We start from the raw sequence: 15,197 nt of genomic DNA, 5'->3' as shown, positions 1-15,197 counted from the left end.
CTATTTGGAGCAAGATGGCTGCTGACATCTGTGAGGGTTCAGGCTTCCTGGGTTCCTATATTCCTGCGGCTTCCTTTTCTCTGGGTTCAAGGATCCTTTCTTCCTGGTTCTGGCTTCTCTTTCCTCTGTGAACTTACTCCCCTGTGCTCCAGCTTAAGGCTTCCACATCAACCTCCAACATGAAAATTCCAACATCAAAAATCCTCAACTCTGTCCTTTGCCATGCCTTTTATTGAGTCCCCACTAAAGGGTGGGATCTCAATGCCCTACTGGCACAAGAGATTTACATAATTACTTAATCAAGTAAGCCTATGAATCCAATATAATCTAATATGCCTAGAGAAAATGATGAGTTTACAAACTTAACCCAATATATCTTTTTGGAATTCATCTATAATATCAAACTGCTACATCTATCTTTTTGATTGTAGCCATTCTAGTGAGTATGAGGCAGTATCTCACTGTAGTTATAAAAGGTCGTTCGCGAATCAATTTTTTTTGAATTTTGAAGAAGTCCAATTTATTGATTTTTTAATAGACTGTTTTTGTGGTATATTTAAGAAAGCCTTCACAAAGTCAAGTTCCTTAAAATGCACTCATATATTTTCCCTGAAAGTTATATAACTATAGCTCTCAAATTTATAACTCTGATCCACTTGGAGTTAATTTTTGTGTAAGATTCAGTGAGGTAATGGTTGACGATCATTGCTGTGCCTATAGCTCTCCAGTTGTGCCAGCACCATTTGTTGAAAAGATTATTCTTTCCCCACTGAATTTTCTTGGCACTTAGGTGTAAAATCGGCCTCATTTTTAAGCAGCTTTAGTCTAGGGCTAATTTTGCCCCAGTCCTATGGCAATACTCGAATGAATCCTCTGCCTATTGCCCTGTACCTTACAGCTCTCTCCATGGCAGCGTTCTGCCTCAGCCTCCCTGAATCCTCATCTCTCCTGCATTCAGAGGCTGCTGGTCTTGGCCTGGGCTCCCGGCAACCTGCACTGGAATTCTCTCCAGGTGTTAATCTGGGTAATTGCAGAGCCTCCTTCATGTGTTTTCCTTCTCTCAGGGAGCAGCACTGTCCTGCACTGTTGTTCTGTTGTCCAATGTCTGAAACCATTGCTTCACACCTTTTACTTTCTGTTTGTTTAAGGTAGGAGAGTAAATCAGGTCATGATTGCACCAGAATCTTGGCATGAGGCAGAATTACTGTTAGTGTTAATGCTCCAGTCCTTTTTGGGGGTTTAGCAAAAGAGCATTTATTGGGGATTTATGTGGGGAAGCTCTTTATATCACGGTGAATCTGATTCTGGTCATGGACTCAACCCTGTCTGTGGCGGCAGGCAGAGCTCATGGTGCTTCCGAGGCTCGAGCCACACTTGTCACAAAGCACGAGGATTCTTTCATACAACATGTCGAAGTGGAGATGGGGATATTGCTCCAGTCTTTGATCCACTAGCCTGGCTTGTGCCCATCACACACACACACACACACACGCACACACACACACAATTCCTGTCACCTCGGGTCTTCTGTAAACTCGCGTTTTTATAGTAAGAGTGTAGGTCATTCATCAGTCATGTGGGTTACAATGGACAAAAACAAAAGGGGAAGTGGTGGAAATTCTCCCTTACCTGGATGAAGCACCTTCTTGGTTGTATTCCCTTCCTCCCTTCCTTCAATCATTCTTAGATGACAACCTGGAGCTAATTTCCCTGGGGTGCATTTTGGGCTGCTTTGCTTTATGACTATAGCAGTTTGATTATTGATTAATTTCAAAAAGAAATATTGGATTATGTTTTTAAACTGATCTTCTACTGTGGGCATATTAGATTATATTGGATTCATAGGTTTTCTTGATAAAGTAATTATGTAAACCTCTTGTGCCATTAGGGCGTTGAGTCCCCACCTTTTGGTGTGTGAGGACTCACAGATAAAAGGCATTGCAAAAGACAGAGTTGAAGGTTTTTGATGTTGGAATTTTGATGTTGTAGTTTGATGCTGAAGCCTTAACCTGGAACCCTGGGAAGTAAGCTCTCACAGGAAAGAGAAGCAAGCACCAGAAAAGAGAGGAACCCTGAGCCCAAGAAAAGGAAACCTGAGGAATGGAGGAACTCTGAAAGCTTGAACCTTTGCAGCTATCATCATCCATCTTGCTCCAACACTGGGAAATAGATGTTGGTGAGGGAAGTAACTTATGCTTTATGTCCTGGTATATGTAAGCTCCTACCCCAAATAAATACCCTTTATAAACATCAACCAATTTCTGGTATTTTGCATCAGAACCCCTTAGGTTGACTAATACAATGACTTCAAGGAATTAATTTTTTCAGCCTCAGTTTCCTCACCTGTAAAATGACGATATGGAGGTAGTTGTGAAGCTTGAATGAAACACTCTACATTAAGAGCTTAGCACAATGTCTGGCATACAGAAATTCTGCTAATTTCTCAGTGAGTGCTCATTTCTCAGTGAGTGCTCACCTCCCTCAAGGTATCTCTGGCATTTGTCCTGACTGATCATTTCCTCTTGAAATATTTCTTCACTTGGTTTAATTTAAAATCTGTGAGTTCTCCTCTAACCTCACTGTCTTCTCACTGAGAAGTCTTTGGAACATAACATTCTTCAATCTTATCCAGTTTCATGGCTTTAAATACTGTCACTAAACGTACTGTTTCTAAATTGTATTTCTAGCCTGGACCTTGACTTTGAAATATCTGTACCTGTACCTGTACCTACATCTGTATCTATATACTCAACTTCTTCACAAGGAAGTTTGCTGATGTTTGCCTTTGTCTCCAGATCCATTTCCTGTCCTTCTCCTATTCTACTCTGTACTACAGAGGCTGGAGATGGAGGTGTGGTCCTTGCAGAGTGCATTTCATAGGCTCCTGTGTCAGCTGGCTTCTGGCTAAGGTTGACTCATGGGAGAGACTGGTGGGAAGTTGGAGAGCAGAAGGCAGGGAAAGCCATGGTATTTCTAGCTTCCTTCTCTTGGCCCAGGGTGGTGTCTTGACAATGTCTCCAATGCACCAGCAAGTCCTGTCAGCTTCACTTTTTGAACATACCGTGAGTTTACTACTGGCTCTGCTTCCACTGCCATCACCACCCTGATCCAAGTCATCATTGATCCTTGCTTGGATAATTGCAGTAACCTATCTAGTCTCCCTGCTTCCATATTTGACCCCAGTGACCCAAGTGATCCTTCTAAACTGTAAGTCAGATCATATTGCCCTTCTACTGAAGCACTGACTTCTCATCTTCATTGGAGGAAAATCCAAAATTTTTATCATGACCTACATTTGGCCCCCAATCAACAAACTACTGCCAGGACCTGATCTTCTACCAATCTCTATCTTATGTGTTCTGTTCCAGCCACAACGGTGTCATTGATCTTGTTAAAACCTACCAGGAATATTTCTGCCTCAGGACCTTAGCACTTGCTAATCTCTCATCTCAGAATATTCTCTCCCCATTATCAACCTGGCTCTCAATCACCTCTTTCCTGTCTGTGAACGGATGTCACTTAACCAGAAGTCCTTCTCTGAGCACAGTATATATAACACGGCAGTCTCCTTCACTTATCCTCTTACTCTGTTTTATTGTTCTTCATAGCACTTACTGGTAGTGGAATGCTCTGTGTTCTGGGCTTCTAGGCTCTTGGCTGTGTTGCATAAAAGAATTTAAGGACATGCCATTGGGTAGCCAAGGGAGGAAAGAGTTTATTAAGAAACAAGAAAACTGGAAATATGTACAGGACCTGAAACATGGCTTATGGACATGCTACCAGCCCCATGTTAGGCCTTCGTGGAGCCTTTCCTTCTCCCCTTTCCTAATGTTGGGGAGGGTCCCTGGCTGCTTGCTGTTCTGATTGGTTGTCCCCCTTTAGCACTCAGGGGGGCAATGGGGAGGCCTGCTGTTTGGAGGAATTCATGACGGGAAAGAGTTCCAAATGGGACCTTGTGGTCAGGGTGTTCTCCCGGTTTTCCTGGGTTTGTTTTCAGTAGCAGGGGAGTTGCAGGCAGCGTCTCACAGACTTGTTCTCTGCTGGGTCCCAGCAGTTTTCCCTTTTTCCCTTTACTAATGTGCCTCAAGACCCCCTCAAAGAGTTTACACCCTAATTCTTAGCCATCTCCTATGTTATATAGTTATTTGTTGATAGTGTGTCTCTTCCCATTAGAATGTAATAGCCAGATTAAAAGTGGCTTGTTTGCTTGGCTGCTATACCCCCAGTGTCTTAATAATTACCGGCACTTGGTAGTACTCAGTTTAGTTTTTGTTGAATGAAATGTTCAATAAATAACATGCATATACTAAAACTATTCTATTTCTTCCTTTCTATTTTCATCAAAACATTAATAATAAGGTAAATAATACTATGTATTACAGCCATGCATTGTGTCAGGCAAAACTCTAAGCGATTTAGATGGAGTAAACAATTTATTTTCATTTCTAGAACCCGAACCCTCTGTACTAGGTACAGAGGGCACCAGAAGTACAGGAGAACCTGGGGCAGAGCCGGGGCAGCCCCCTATGTGACCGGGCTGGTGTGACGTGGGGCAGCCAGGCTCACCCCTCTCCCGCGACTGTGCTCCCTGCCCGCCCCGCCTGGGGGCGCCAAGTTCTGCTCCCGTCCAGGAGGGAGCCTGAGGAGGAGCTCAGGGCGCATGCTCCCTCCAGGCCGCTGGAGGCTCTGAAACTGCCGCTGACATTTCGCGGCCGCCCGCTGCTCTGATTGGCGGCTGCAGTAGCCTGGGCGGGTCCAGGCGTCTGCCCTAAAGGCGTGGAGGCTCGTCACCCCCTCCAAGGCTTGTCCCCCGCTCTCGGGCCCGCCGAGGTCACTGTAGCTTCGGACACCGACCTGGTAGGACGACTCCGAGGTGTGTGCGTCCCGGCCTCGCCTGCAGGCGCGGAGGCGGCGTGGGAGGCCGCGCCCCGCCGCCGGGGGACCTGCTGGGGGCGCGCGTGGTCCCAGGGTGCTCACCCTCCGCGCACCTGAGCCTCCGCTGGCCGCGGGACCCTCCGCTATAGGACCCCGAGCGTCCTGCCGGGCGTCCCCAGCACCCAGAATGCGAGGCTCTGCAGTTGCCCGCCCTTCTTCGCGCGGTCTTGGTTTCCCTGTGCAGCCCGAGCCCCCAGAATGGGGCGCGCCAGGATCCCTGATTTCCAGCTCCTCTTCGTTCTCCTCCTCCCTTCTTGCTGTTAGGTCCCGCAGATACGCTGCTGACCTCTCCACTTGTTAGTCAAAGCGTGATTCAGAGCAGACTTTAGCCTCAGTCCTGGTTACAATCCTGGTGACACTGCTGTTTCATCAGGTGGTACTTTACTCCCAGCTCTTAAGTGGATAAACCTCAGTTTGCTGGAAAATAGGTTTAACGGTACTGCGTAGATTTGGTGGAATAATTGATATAATGCGTTGGGAGCGCTGCCTGCGGTGGTGGTTCTGCGTAACAGGAGTTTAAATGAGAGCCGTATTAATTTTGAACAGCTCTACTTGTGGGAAGCTGCCTCTGGCACAGGTGTTGTATTGGCCATCTTGTTGCTAAGTACTATTTTTAGATAGTAACCTGGTTAAGTTTCCTTTCCGCACCCTCGCTGAAGCAATTGTTTCTATGCTTACGCCACTCCCCCGGGCTCCAATTGGGCACTCCCTAAAGAGCACGAAAGTCTTTCCACGGTTGTTGCCAAATAACCATCTGCACGTGCGTGTGGCACAAGAATCAAAATCTAGTTAACCAATCATTTACTGACACATGTGCTGTCAGTATGTACCACCTCATTCATCCCTGGCTATAAGAACCCCTATTGACCCTCAATAAATGAGACTTGATCAGAATCCTGTCTTGTCTCCATTCTTTGTGTTTCTTGTCCCTTTTCATTCCCACTCCCTCCCTCAGGTCTCGGTTCAACTGATCCGTGGGTCGGATCGTCTACTGAAGCATAAATGATATATAATAGCAGAACATAGTGCATAATGGACGTGTACAATTTTAATAATTTTGACATACACATGAACTTGTGAAATCAGCAGTACAATCAAGATGATGGACATTTATCCCTCAGCCCCTCATATTTTCTCATGCTCGTTGGTTTTCCTCCCCTGCTAACCCTCCTCTCATGAGGTGACCATTGACATACTTTCTGTCAAAGTGAGATTATACAGTATGTTTCCTTTTTTGCCTCACTTGTTTCACTCACAATAATTATATTGATAATCATCCTTGTCTTTTTATCAATAAATAGTATTTCAATATATTAATATACCACAATTTGCTTTCCATTCACTATTGGTGGGCATTTGGATTTTACCAGTTTTTGGCTATAACATAAAAAAGCTGCTATGAACATTTTTATGCAAGTCTTAGATATACATTCATGGAACTTTTTAAGTGAGTAAATTTATTAAAAATGAAAAAGGACTGGACTGTAGTCCCAGTTTTGCCACCAACCACCTGAGCATGCTTGGGAGAGTCTTTACTTCGCCTTTAACATCCCCAAGGTCTTTGCTACACTGTGGTTTTGAGTCTTAGCCAGAAAAAGATATTTTTCTTGGTGGTCGGAGGGACTCAGGAGGAGACAGGACTGTCCTTCCCCCTCTGCTTCTCTTGCAGGCTCTCTCCTTTCATTTCACTTTTCTGGAGTTGACACATTTGAATCCTCCCCCATCACTCTGGCAAGATAGTTGGAGACAAGAGCTAGTATTGTCCCAACTTAAGTGGAAGGGAAGATGTGGGAAGTTAATTGACTGGAATTTTGCAGATCTCCCCTTTTCTCACTCTGTTTACTTCTGAGCCCTCCTGTCTGTTATTTTTTCAGGAATGAGTTTGATATTGTGGTCACATATTAATGGGTGCAAGGGGGTAGAGGGGGGGATGGTGGAAGTAAAGGTGGAGTTGTTCCTAATACAATGTATATGCATTTTTGGCTTCACTATATGGCCATAGAAATGTGTTTCATATTTGCCTAGGGTACCTGTGGGTGCCTTTTCAGAACTTGTTACAGGAGCACAAATCTGCCCATGTAATATCATGTAGTAAAATTTTGGCAATTAGTAATGGACTATTTTATACAGAATGAAAATGTGGTTCTTTGGGTGGGTGGTCTCGTTGATCCTCGGAACTGTGCATTGCCAACAGCCCAGAGGGAAGCTGACAACTGTGGATCCTGAAGCATATATGAATGTGGTAAGTGTTCAAAGTAACCTGCTTTTAAAATGCCTTTGTGACGAGCGTTATTTCCTTAAATCCATTTGTGTGGCCTAAGTTTTGCCACCAACTCTAATCTCCATTTATCTCATATGCTTTTTACTACCTCTGAATCTTAGATTCAGTTTACTAATTATTTTTTTAACCAGGTAATATGTGTTCACAAACCTCCTTTTATTGTTAAGACTAGATACTTCTTCATAAGGAAAAATGATTTTCATTAATTCATTTCCTTTTCAAGTTATACTACACTGGTTTTAAAAAACAACTAAAAGTGTCAAATGTTTGCAAGAATGTTACTATTGAATGCTAGTTTTAGAATACATAGAACAGGGTTGTGATTAAGGATGTCCAGGGAACACAGTTCAGTTTCAAAATCTGAGGTATCTGAAAAAAATTTTATTAGAACAAATATGCAAAAATAATGCCATGATTATTTAAAACATCTCAAAGTTAGTAATTTTAAGTAAACAATAAAATCTAGGCATGCCTCATTTTGGTGTAAAATATAGGAAAATACTGTTATTAAAGAAAACAACTTGAAAACATGATTAGCGACTCTGAGATCAATTCATATTAAGTGAAGAGAGTTTGACTGGACATCAGGATCTTAAAGTTAAGTCTTTTTTACATGCAAATATTTCAGAAATCATTCTACCCTACCTTCCTTTTATTATTCCTCCTTGTAAGAATGATAAAATTAAAACCTTCCAGTTGTTTATGGTCACTTACTCATTTACATGAAGTTTTCTGCATTATTGAGTTATCCCTATTCCACTGAGATCCTGATTAATGTAAAAGAAAAAATTGTGCCTGATACTGTTGAGCAGACAAGGACGACTTTATTCAAAGATGACTGTAGGCACGGGATCCTAGAACCCAGTGTCCTCAGAAGGGCAGCAGGGTTTTTCAGGGCTGAGGGAGCTAGTGGGAAAGTAGTTGGAGGACATTAAGGGGGTTGCTCACTGGGATAGGATGTTGGCTACAGTTTCAGCAGAGCAAAAACTCAAAAACAATTGATTTTTATAAATAAAATCTGGAGAATATCATTGGCCTTTGTCTTCTCCTTTGCCTTTTATTATGGGAGACCTTATCCGATCCTGTCCATAGCATTGCCATTGTTCTTTTTCTCCACAGAGTGAAATGATCTCTTACTGGGGATTCCCTAGTGGGGAACATCTAGTTGAGACAGAAGATGGATATATTCTTTGCCTTCACCGAATCCCTCATGGGAGGAAGAACCTCTCTGACAGAGGTAAGGAGTTTTCCTGGAAGAGAAAGGAAAGCTCTTAAAAGTAATCGTGCTGCTGGAATTTGGCTGGTTTTTATGGCAGGAACTAACTTGAACGACTTGAAATGAGATTATTTTTAGACCAATGTACTAAAAGTGTTATATTTCTGTTATATTCATGCAAGGCATACAAAATACTTCATCTTTTAAAGAAGTAAGGACAAGAGTCATCTGGTTTCATAATTTGCTTGAGGCTTCCAATTGAATTTGTTTGAACCTTGACCAGAATCTCTTTCCTTTGTTATAGGGAAGCAGGAAGCATCTTCTTGAGTGAAATCCTTTGAGCATTGAATAGCTTAGGTAGTGCATTTGCAGAGTTCAAAACTATAGGAGAATAGGGTAAAAGAACTCCTTCCCATCTCATTCCTCATCTCCCCCATTTCTTGTGTATTCTTTCAAAATCTCTTCTTGTATATAAAAATGAATACAGAGATTCTCATTTTTCTTACCTTCATTTATATGAAAGATGTTATATAAGACACACTGATTTATTCCTTGATATATCTTTGAGATCTTTCTGTACACTATGTAGAGTACTTCATCATTCATTTCTACAGATACATGGTATTCTGCTGGGCACCGATATCAAGGTTTATTTAGCAAGTGTTCAATTAATGGACATTTGGGCTATTTCCAGTTTTCTGCTAATAAATATTGCTGCAGTAAATAACCTTGTATGTGTGCAAGATTATAATATTGCTTTTCCAGAAATAGGCATTTTTTGAAGATAGAGGTTGTAAACATTAGTAGTTTTGATATTTATTGTTAAATTATTTCCATATGAAGTTGTCCTGATATTTATTCTCCCTAGTAATGTGTGAAAGTTCTTGTGTGTGTCTGTGTGTGTGTTTGTGTGTGTTTCTCATTTTATAACTCAAGCAAAACTGCCATTTCCAATGCAGATTCAGGAATTTTAGTCAGTTTACTTGAAACTATTGGGATCTGATCCTTATTCATTCATCTTCCCAGAAGTAGCTTATTCTTTAACACTTTCTGTTTTTACAAACTTTCCCTGGGAAATTAAGGTTGAGAGTGAGGTAAATATCTCTTATTTAAAATTTGATATGATCAGAAGGGCCACCTAAGGGCCTTCTTTTGCCTCAATTCCTTCCCAAATTATTATTCAAAGCAATTTAAAAGTCTTCTGTGTTAATGCGAGCTTTGTATTATTCTCTCTTTTTTGTGTGTGATCTGATTTACCCATTTGCTACCCCTCCTCCCAATAAATCCTAGCTGTAAAAGGCTTTGATAATTCTTATGTTCACAAGATACCCAATGGCTTCTTGAAATTTAATTTCTAACTCTTTTATATGTACATGTTCTAAGACTCCTTCTTACAAACATGTTACCAAATGAGTGGTGAATTGCACTGAGGACTTGTTGTTTTTCTTCTCACTAAAACACACAAGTGCCACAGGAATGAAACACTTGCACACCAAAATTCATATGCAGAGGGGGCCCTGTCTGGTTTATTTCTCTTGCTTATGTATCATGTATGTTTGGATTCAGCCAAGGGTCATGTTTAAAATTAAATTGCCCAAGGATGTTTTGTCTTAGAACAAGAACACTTGTCTCTAGACTCACATCCTATCTATCGGCAGAAAGGGGAAGAGGAACTCATTTTCAAACTTCAAGCGTAAAGAGACAGCTTGTGCAGAGATAAGCAAGGACAGAGCTATTTTCCTCTAAAGCAAGAACAGATGAGCTTTCATAAATCATTTAACCATGCCCTTGCCGAGATGTGGAACTAATGCCCACATCTCCCCCCTTTCTATTTGAGCAGGTTGTTCTACTTGAGTAGCTGTATATACGGTGGCCAGGTATTCATAGCATTCTTTGGTATGTTCCCATAGTTGGAAGAAGCATTGGTATCCTATAACTATAACAAGACAGAGATAAATTAATCTTCCTATTGTGGCCCACCGTTTAAAATTTAGATTGGAAAACGATGTTAAACGGTTCTGCCACTGTAACTGTTCAGCTAAGATATTTAATGTGATTTGTTGAGTTTGATTTTTTAAGTTTCATAATTGCCGCCTTAATTGGGGATGGAAATCTTCCACTTCATCCAATATATGAGTGGAGAAGGCACTTTGAAGGTGTTTTTATATTTGGTTCCAATTATGGTGGGTGCCATTCCACTTTAAAGGAGTGACACGAATGTTAGAATGCCTCCAGTCAATTTCATGTATTAGTGGCCCTCCTGGAGGACCCAGTATCCTCCTATTCCTGTTGAATCCTTTGAGGATAATGGGGCCTCAGGATCCCACCAGGAGATGAGGGCAAATACTGGACCTGTTATATGGGCCCAAAAGCTGTGATTAGCACTGCAGGGGTTAAAAGACATAAGCATGAGCAATATGTACATTTTCCATGTTCCCACCTTAGCTGAAGTAGCAGACTTCTGTGAAGTAAGCTACAAAACTATTTTTTACGCATCTGAGGGCACCCAGCTCATGGCATAAGAGCTTATGCTTGGTTTGCCCAATTATTTAAGACTCCCCCATGTATCTATTCATTTCCTTGGGGGGATAGTGGTCGATTGCAGGTTGATCGCTTCCAGGCTTGGTATTGGCTTGTGCTGCAGATTCCATCAGGCCATGGTATGGTTTTACGTGCTTTGGTTTTATGTGCTTTCCTAGGGAGAGAACACTTGCATACCGTCCTCCCCATGCTGAATAAATTTACTGGCACATGCCAATTACCATTAGCCTCTTGTCCATCCAGGGGTTTGTATAACACTTTAGGATAAATTTTTATAATTGTTATTTGAAAATGTTCTGCTGCTGTATAACCATCCTCACTGCAATAAAAAAAAAATAAAGTATATAAGGCTATTTGTATGACATCCTTCGGACTGGTTAGACCTAACACCCTATTCCCCCTTTTTTGTTTTGTAAGCATAATTTTAAGGTAGAGTGAGATGATTTTGTAAAAAAATTATTTGTTAACATAATATTATTAATATAATGAAATAGGGTTAAAACTGCAGGTTTTTTATACAGTTAGGTTTTTGTTTTTAGTCTAGGATAGATGATTGGGTTGTGCACACAGCTTTGGGAAAGTGCTGTAAAATTTACTGTTGGCTTGTTCACATATGAATGCAGCTGGCTTGACTTGCCTAAGGAGATATCAGAGAAAGCTTCAAGAAATTTTAAAATAAAGTGATAGTGACATAATTGGCTATTAATTTTTGTAACAAATTAAGACTATTTAGGGTTGCTGCACACAGAAGTGGTGTTACTTTAATTTATGAGAGCTTACTGTTATATATCACCCTGTGGCAGTTTTTAATGTGAATTGGACAAGTATGAGTTAAAGTATCTGCCTTATGGCAGTTTTTTGTTTAAATCAGATGAGTATGGGTTAAAGCGTTCACGTTTTGATTTTTAAGTAGAGAGAAGTTTTTATGATATATAATTTTTAATAATTAAAATTATGATTAACAACATTATGTATTTTTAGTATTATGTTGGAACATTATTAAATTTTCAGGAATTTTATATATACTTTATTCATATGAACTTTTTACTCATACAACCTTAACAGAGGGTTAAAGAATCCTTTTAATTTTAGAATACTTTTAAATATTGTTCATTTAACTTATATCATATTAAATGAACGTAACTATTTTATTACTTTATTTTTTTTTAAGGTAAAAGAACAAATCCTCTGCAAAAGCCTGAAATAAAAGATATTTTTCAGGATCTGACTTTGGGAAAGCATGTTTGAACATTATGTTCTGTTAAACATGATAAGACTTGTTTTTTTAAAAACAGCCAAAGACATGATATGGTTAAAGTACAAGGAGCTACTTTGATAAAAGAGACTTTTGTACACTGATTAATAAAGAGAAAAACTCTTTGTAAACTTTTGCTAGAATAAATTAATGCCTTAAGAAACTTTGAGAAAGAACAAAATTTAACTTTGTATTAGTAGACTGTTTGATACTAAAGCTTTTAAAACTTGATAGACCCATCAAATCTTAACTTCATCTACAAAAATTCCTATTCCGCACACCTTCTGTACTTCTTGTATTAATTCAGGTTTTGTCCTAAATTTTACTCTTTTTTAATAACTAGTCATTTTATCTCAGGATAAAATTATTTTCTGTTTCCTTAATAATAAAAACACATTCTGTACACCCTACATGCCTAAGTTACTGAAATTATTTTCAAAACTGTCTCCAAGCAAAGTTCTTACAACATAGTTACCATCAACACTAAACAAATGTTAAAATAATGATTCAATTTGGTTATATGCAAAAACAACTTTATTTCAAATACCTAGTAGCACGCAATATTAGAAACAGTTTTTTAGAGGGGAGTTGGCAGGAGAGGTTGGCTGCTGATAAGTTTTCTTGTTATGAAGTTACTTTTATTATTATCAATTCAGTTTCTGTTTAATAGTGGATTTTTAGAATTAGCGATTTAAACACTTTAATTCAAACAATGCTTCCACAAACTTCTTATAATTATTCATAACCACATGGATTATAATTATTTTATCTTAAGACAAATTTTACCTTCACAGAACACATTTTTTCACTGAATGCTACCACAATACTTTTTACAGCTTGCCGTATGCATTCATGTTTTGTCCTGCGTATTTCCATTTTGATTTTATGAAAACTACCATTTTATTTTAGGACAAAACACACCTTTTTGAACAAATATCAAATTTCAGTTAGCATTCCCACAAACTTTTTACTTTTTTTAGTATTTATTTAAGTTTTACATCCTTCACTTTATCCTGTGAAGAAAAATAAACTATTCATTTCAATTGAGGCAAGAACTATTTCTTATGAAGAATCTTGTAGTAATTTCATTAATCAGGACTTACAATTTTTATCATTGTAGAGCTCTTATTAGCATTTATACTTATCTATTAATATAAGGTTTTATTTATTTTTAGGGCATTTGAATAGAGCTCTTTTAGGAATTTTTATTTATTTTACCATCTAGAGGTATTAAAATATTCTCTGACATTGAACAAAGAGACAAATACAAAAGCAATGATAACACACTAGCAGAAACATAAAGTTTACAATTTGACTCATAATTCTATGTCTAGAGTTCCCATAATTCAAAACCTAAGGTTCCTTTGTCTGTGAAGTGCCAACAAAAGGTCTGTACTGTTTGAAGCAATGTAGTAATTTGTTGTTCTTTCACTCTAAAATTAGCTGCTTTCAATAGTTGTTGTGAAGTGTGGAGATAGATCTCCTGGTTGCTTTGTTAATGTATTTCCCATGTTATACTAGTGTCTGCGATCAGCTTACCTCTCTCAGGGCAGTTGATGTCCTGTCTGTGCAGGAAGCATGGTTTGGACCAATCTCACTATGCAGACATGTTCTTGTGACTGAACCCAGGGAGCAGCTTACCTCAAGGGCGGCTGTGATCGCTGGCAGCGATGAATGTCGGGACTGTAGTTCCATTGGGCTGTTCCCAGGGGCTGTTCTGAAAAATTCCCCTTAGCTGGGGGAAAATCAGCTGCCCCACTTTGGGCACCAGTTGCTGCAGGAATGAAAGACTCACACATCAAAACTCATGTGCAGGGACGTCTCCGTCTGGTTTATTTCTCTTGCTTATATATCATGACTTTTTGGATTCAGCCAAGGACTGTGGTTAAAGATAAATTTCCCAAGGATGTTTTGTCCTGGAACAAGAAACCTTGTCTCTAGACTCACATCCTATCTAGTGGCAGAAAGGGCAATAGGTGGCTCTTTTCAAATTTCAACTGCAAAGAGATAGCTTGTGCAGAGATAACCAAGGATGGAGCTCTATTTGCTCTGAAGCAAAAAGAGATGAGCTTTAATAAATCATTTAACCATGCCTTTGGTGAGGTGATAGAACTAATCCCACATACAAGCATATACTTTATGCCAGAGTGAGCATATTATCTTTGTTTCCTTCCTTCTCTCTTTTTTTTTTTTAACCCTAGTACATGGTGTATACTGATTTCTGATCCCACATATAGAAAAATATATATTGGTAATTTTAATGATATTTTATTATAGTCATTAATTGAGTTATTGTTAAGAGAGGCCAGGACCTCAGTAAAACATGCTAAGGGAATGTGGCTCCTCTTTTCATATCCTCCTCCAGGCTTTTCTCTCCATACAGTAAATAAAGCAAATGGTGCTACCTGCCCTACAGATGTGTTTATTGCTCTTGCCACATGTGCAGGTACCTTACCATGGAATACTAAGAAAGAAAATTCTTGATTTGCTCCCAGATGGCGGGAAGAAAAGTTAGGAGACCTCAGTTCTAGATATTGGTCTGCACCCAACTGCTTATATGCTTTCACCTCTGTGAACCTCAGATTCTTCAACTATAAAACAGTTACTTGCACAGGTCAATCTCAAAGTTCCCCTTTAGTCATCTTCACTCTCAGGTCTCATGGGTTTTCTCCCTTCTCCTTCCTTCCTCCCCCCTCCACCTGTCTCTCTCTTTTTCTTTCTGGGTGTGTATGTGTGTGTGTTTTGGGGGGAGGGAAGTTGATACACTGGTCTCCAGAATGGGGAGCTTAAACCAAGAGTAGCCTGAGCTACATCTGTTCATATATTAGTGCCCCCAATGCCTACTCTGTTCTGAAGAGGCCTCTCTAGTTGGGTGATCAGTGACATGTATATATCTCCTGCTGTGATATCAACTCAGAGGGAAGTTTTAAAGGGAATCTGTGAGAAAGGGTTGAGTAATCTAAGGGAAT

The 15,197-nt window shown here is 39.8% G+C and overlaps 1 pseudogene; it reads left to right on the top strand.

The window, feature by feature from the left end:
- The first annotated feature begins 7,012 nt into the window (after positions 1–7,012).
- Positions 7,013–15,197, top strand: part of LOC101411630 (lysosomal acid lipase/cholesteryl ester hydrolase-like) — a 31,992-nt pseudogene continuing 23,807 nt past the window's right edge.

Source organism: Dasypus novemcinctus, chromosome 6 (genome assembly GCF_030445035.2).
Source record: "Dasypus novemcinctus isolate mDasNov1 chromosome 6, mDasNov1.1.hap2, whole genome shotgun sequence".
Lineage (NCBI taxonomy): Eukaryota > Metazoa > Chordata > Mammalia > Cingulata > Dasypodidae > Dasypus > Dasypus novemcinctus.
This window is presented reverse-complemented; position numbering and strand designations above follow the sequence as displayed.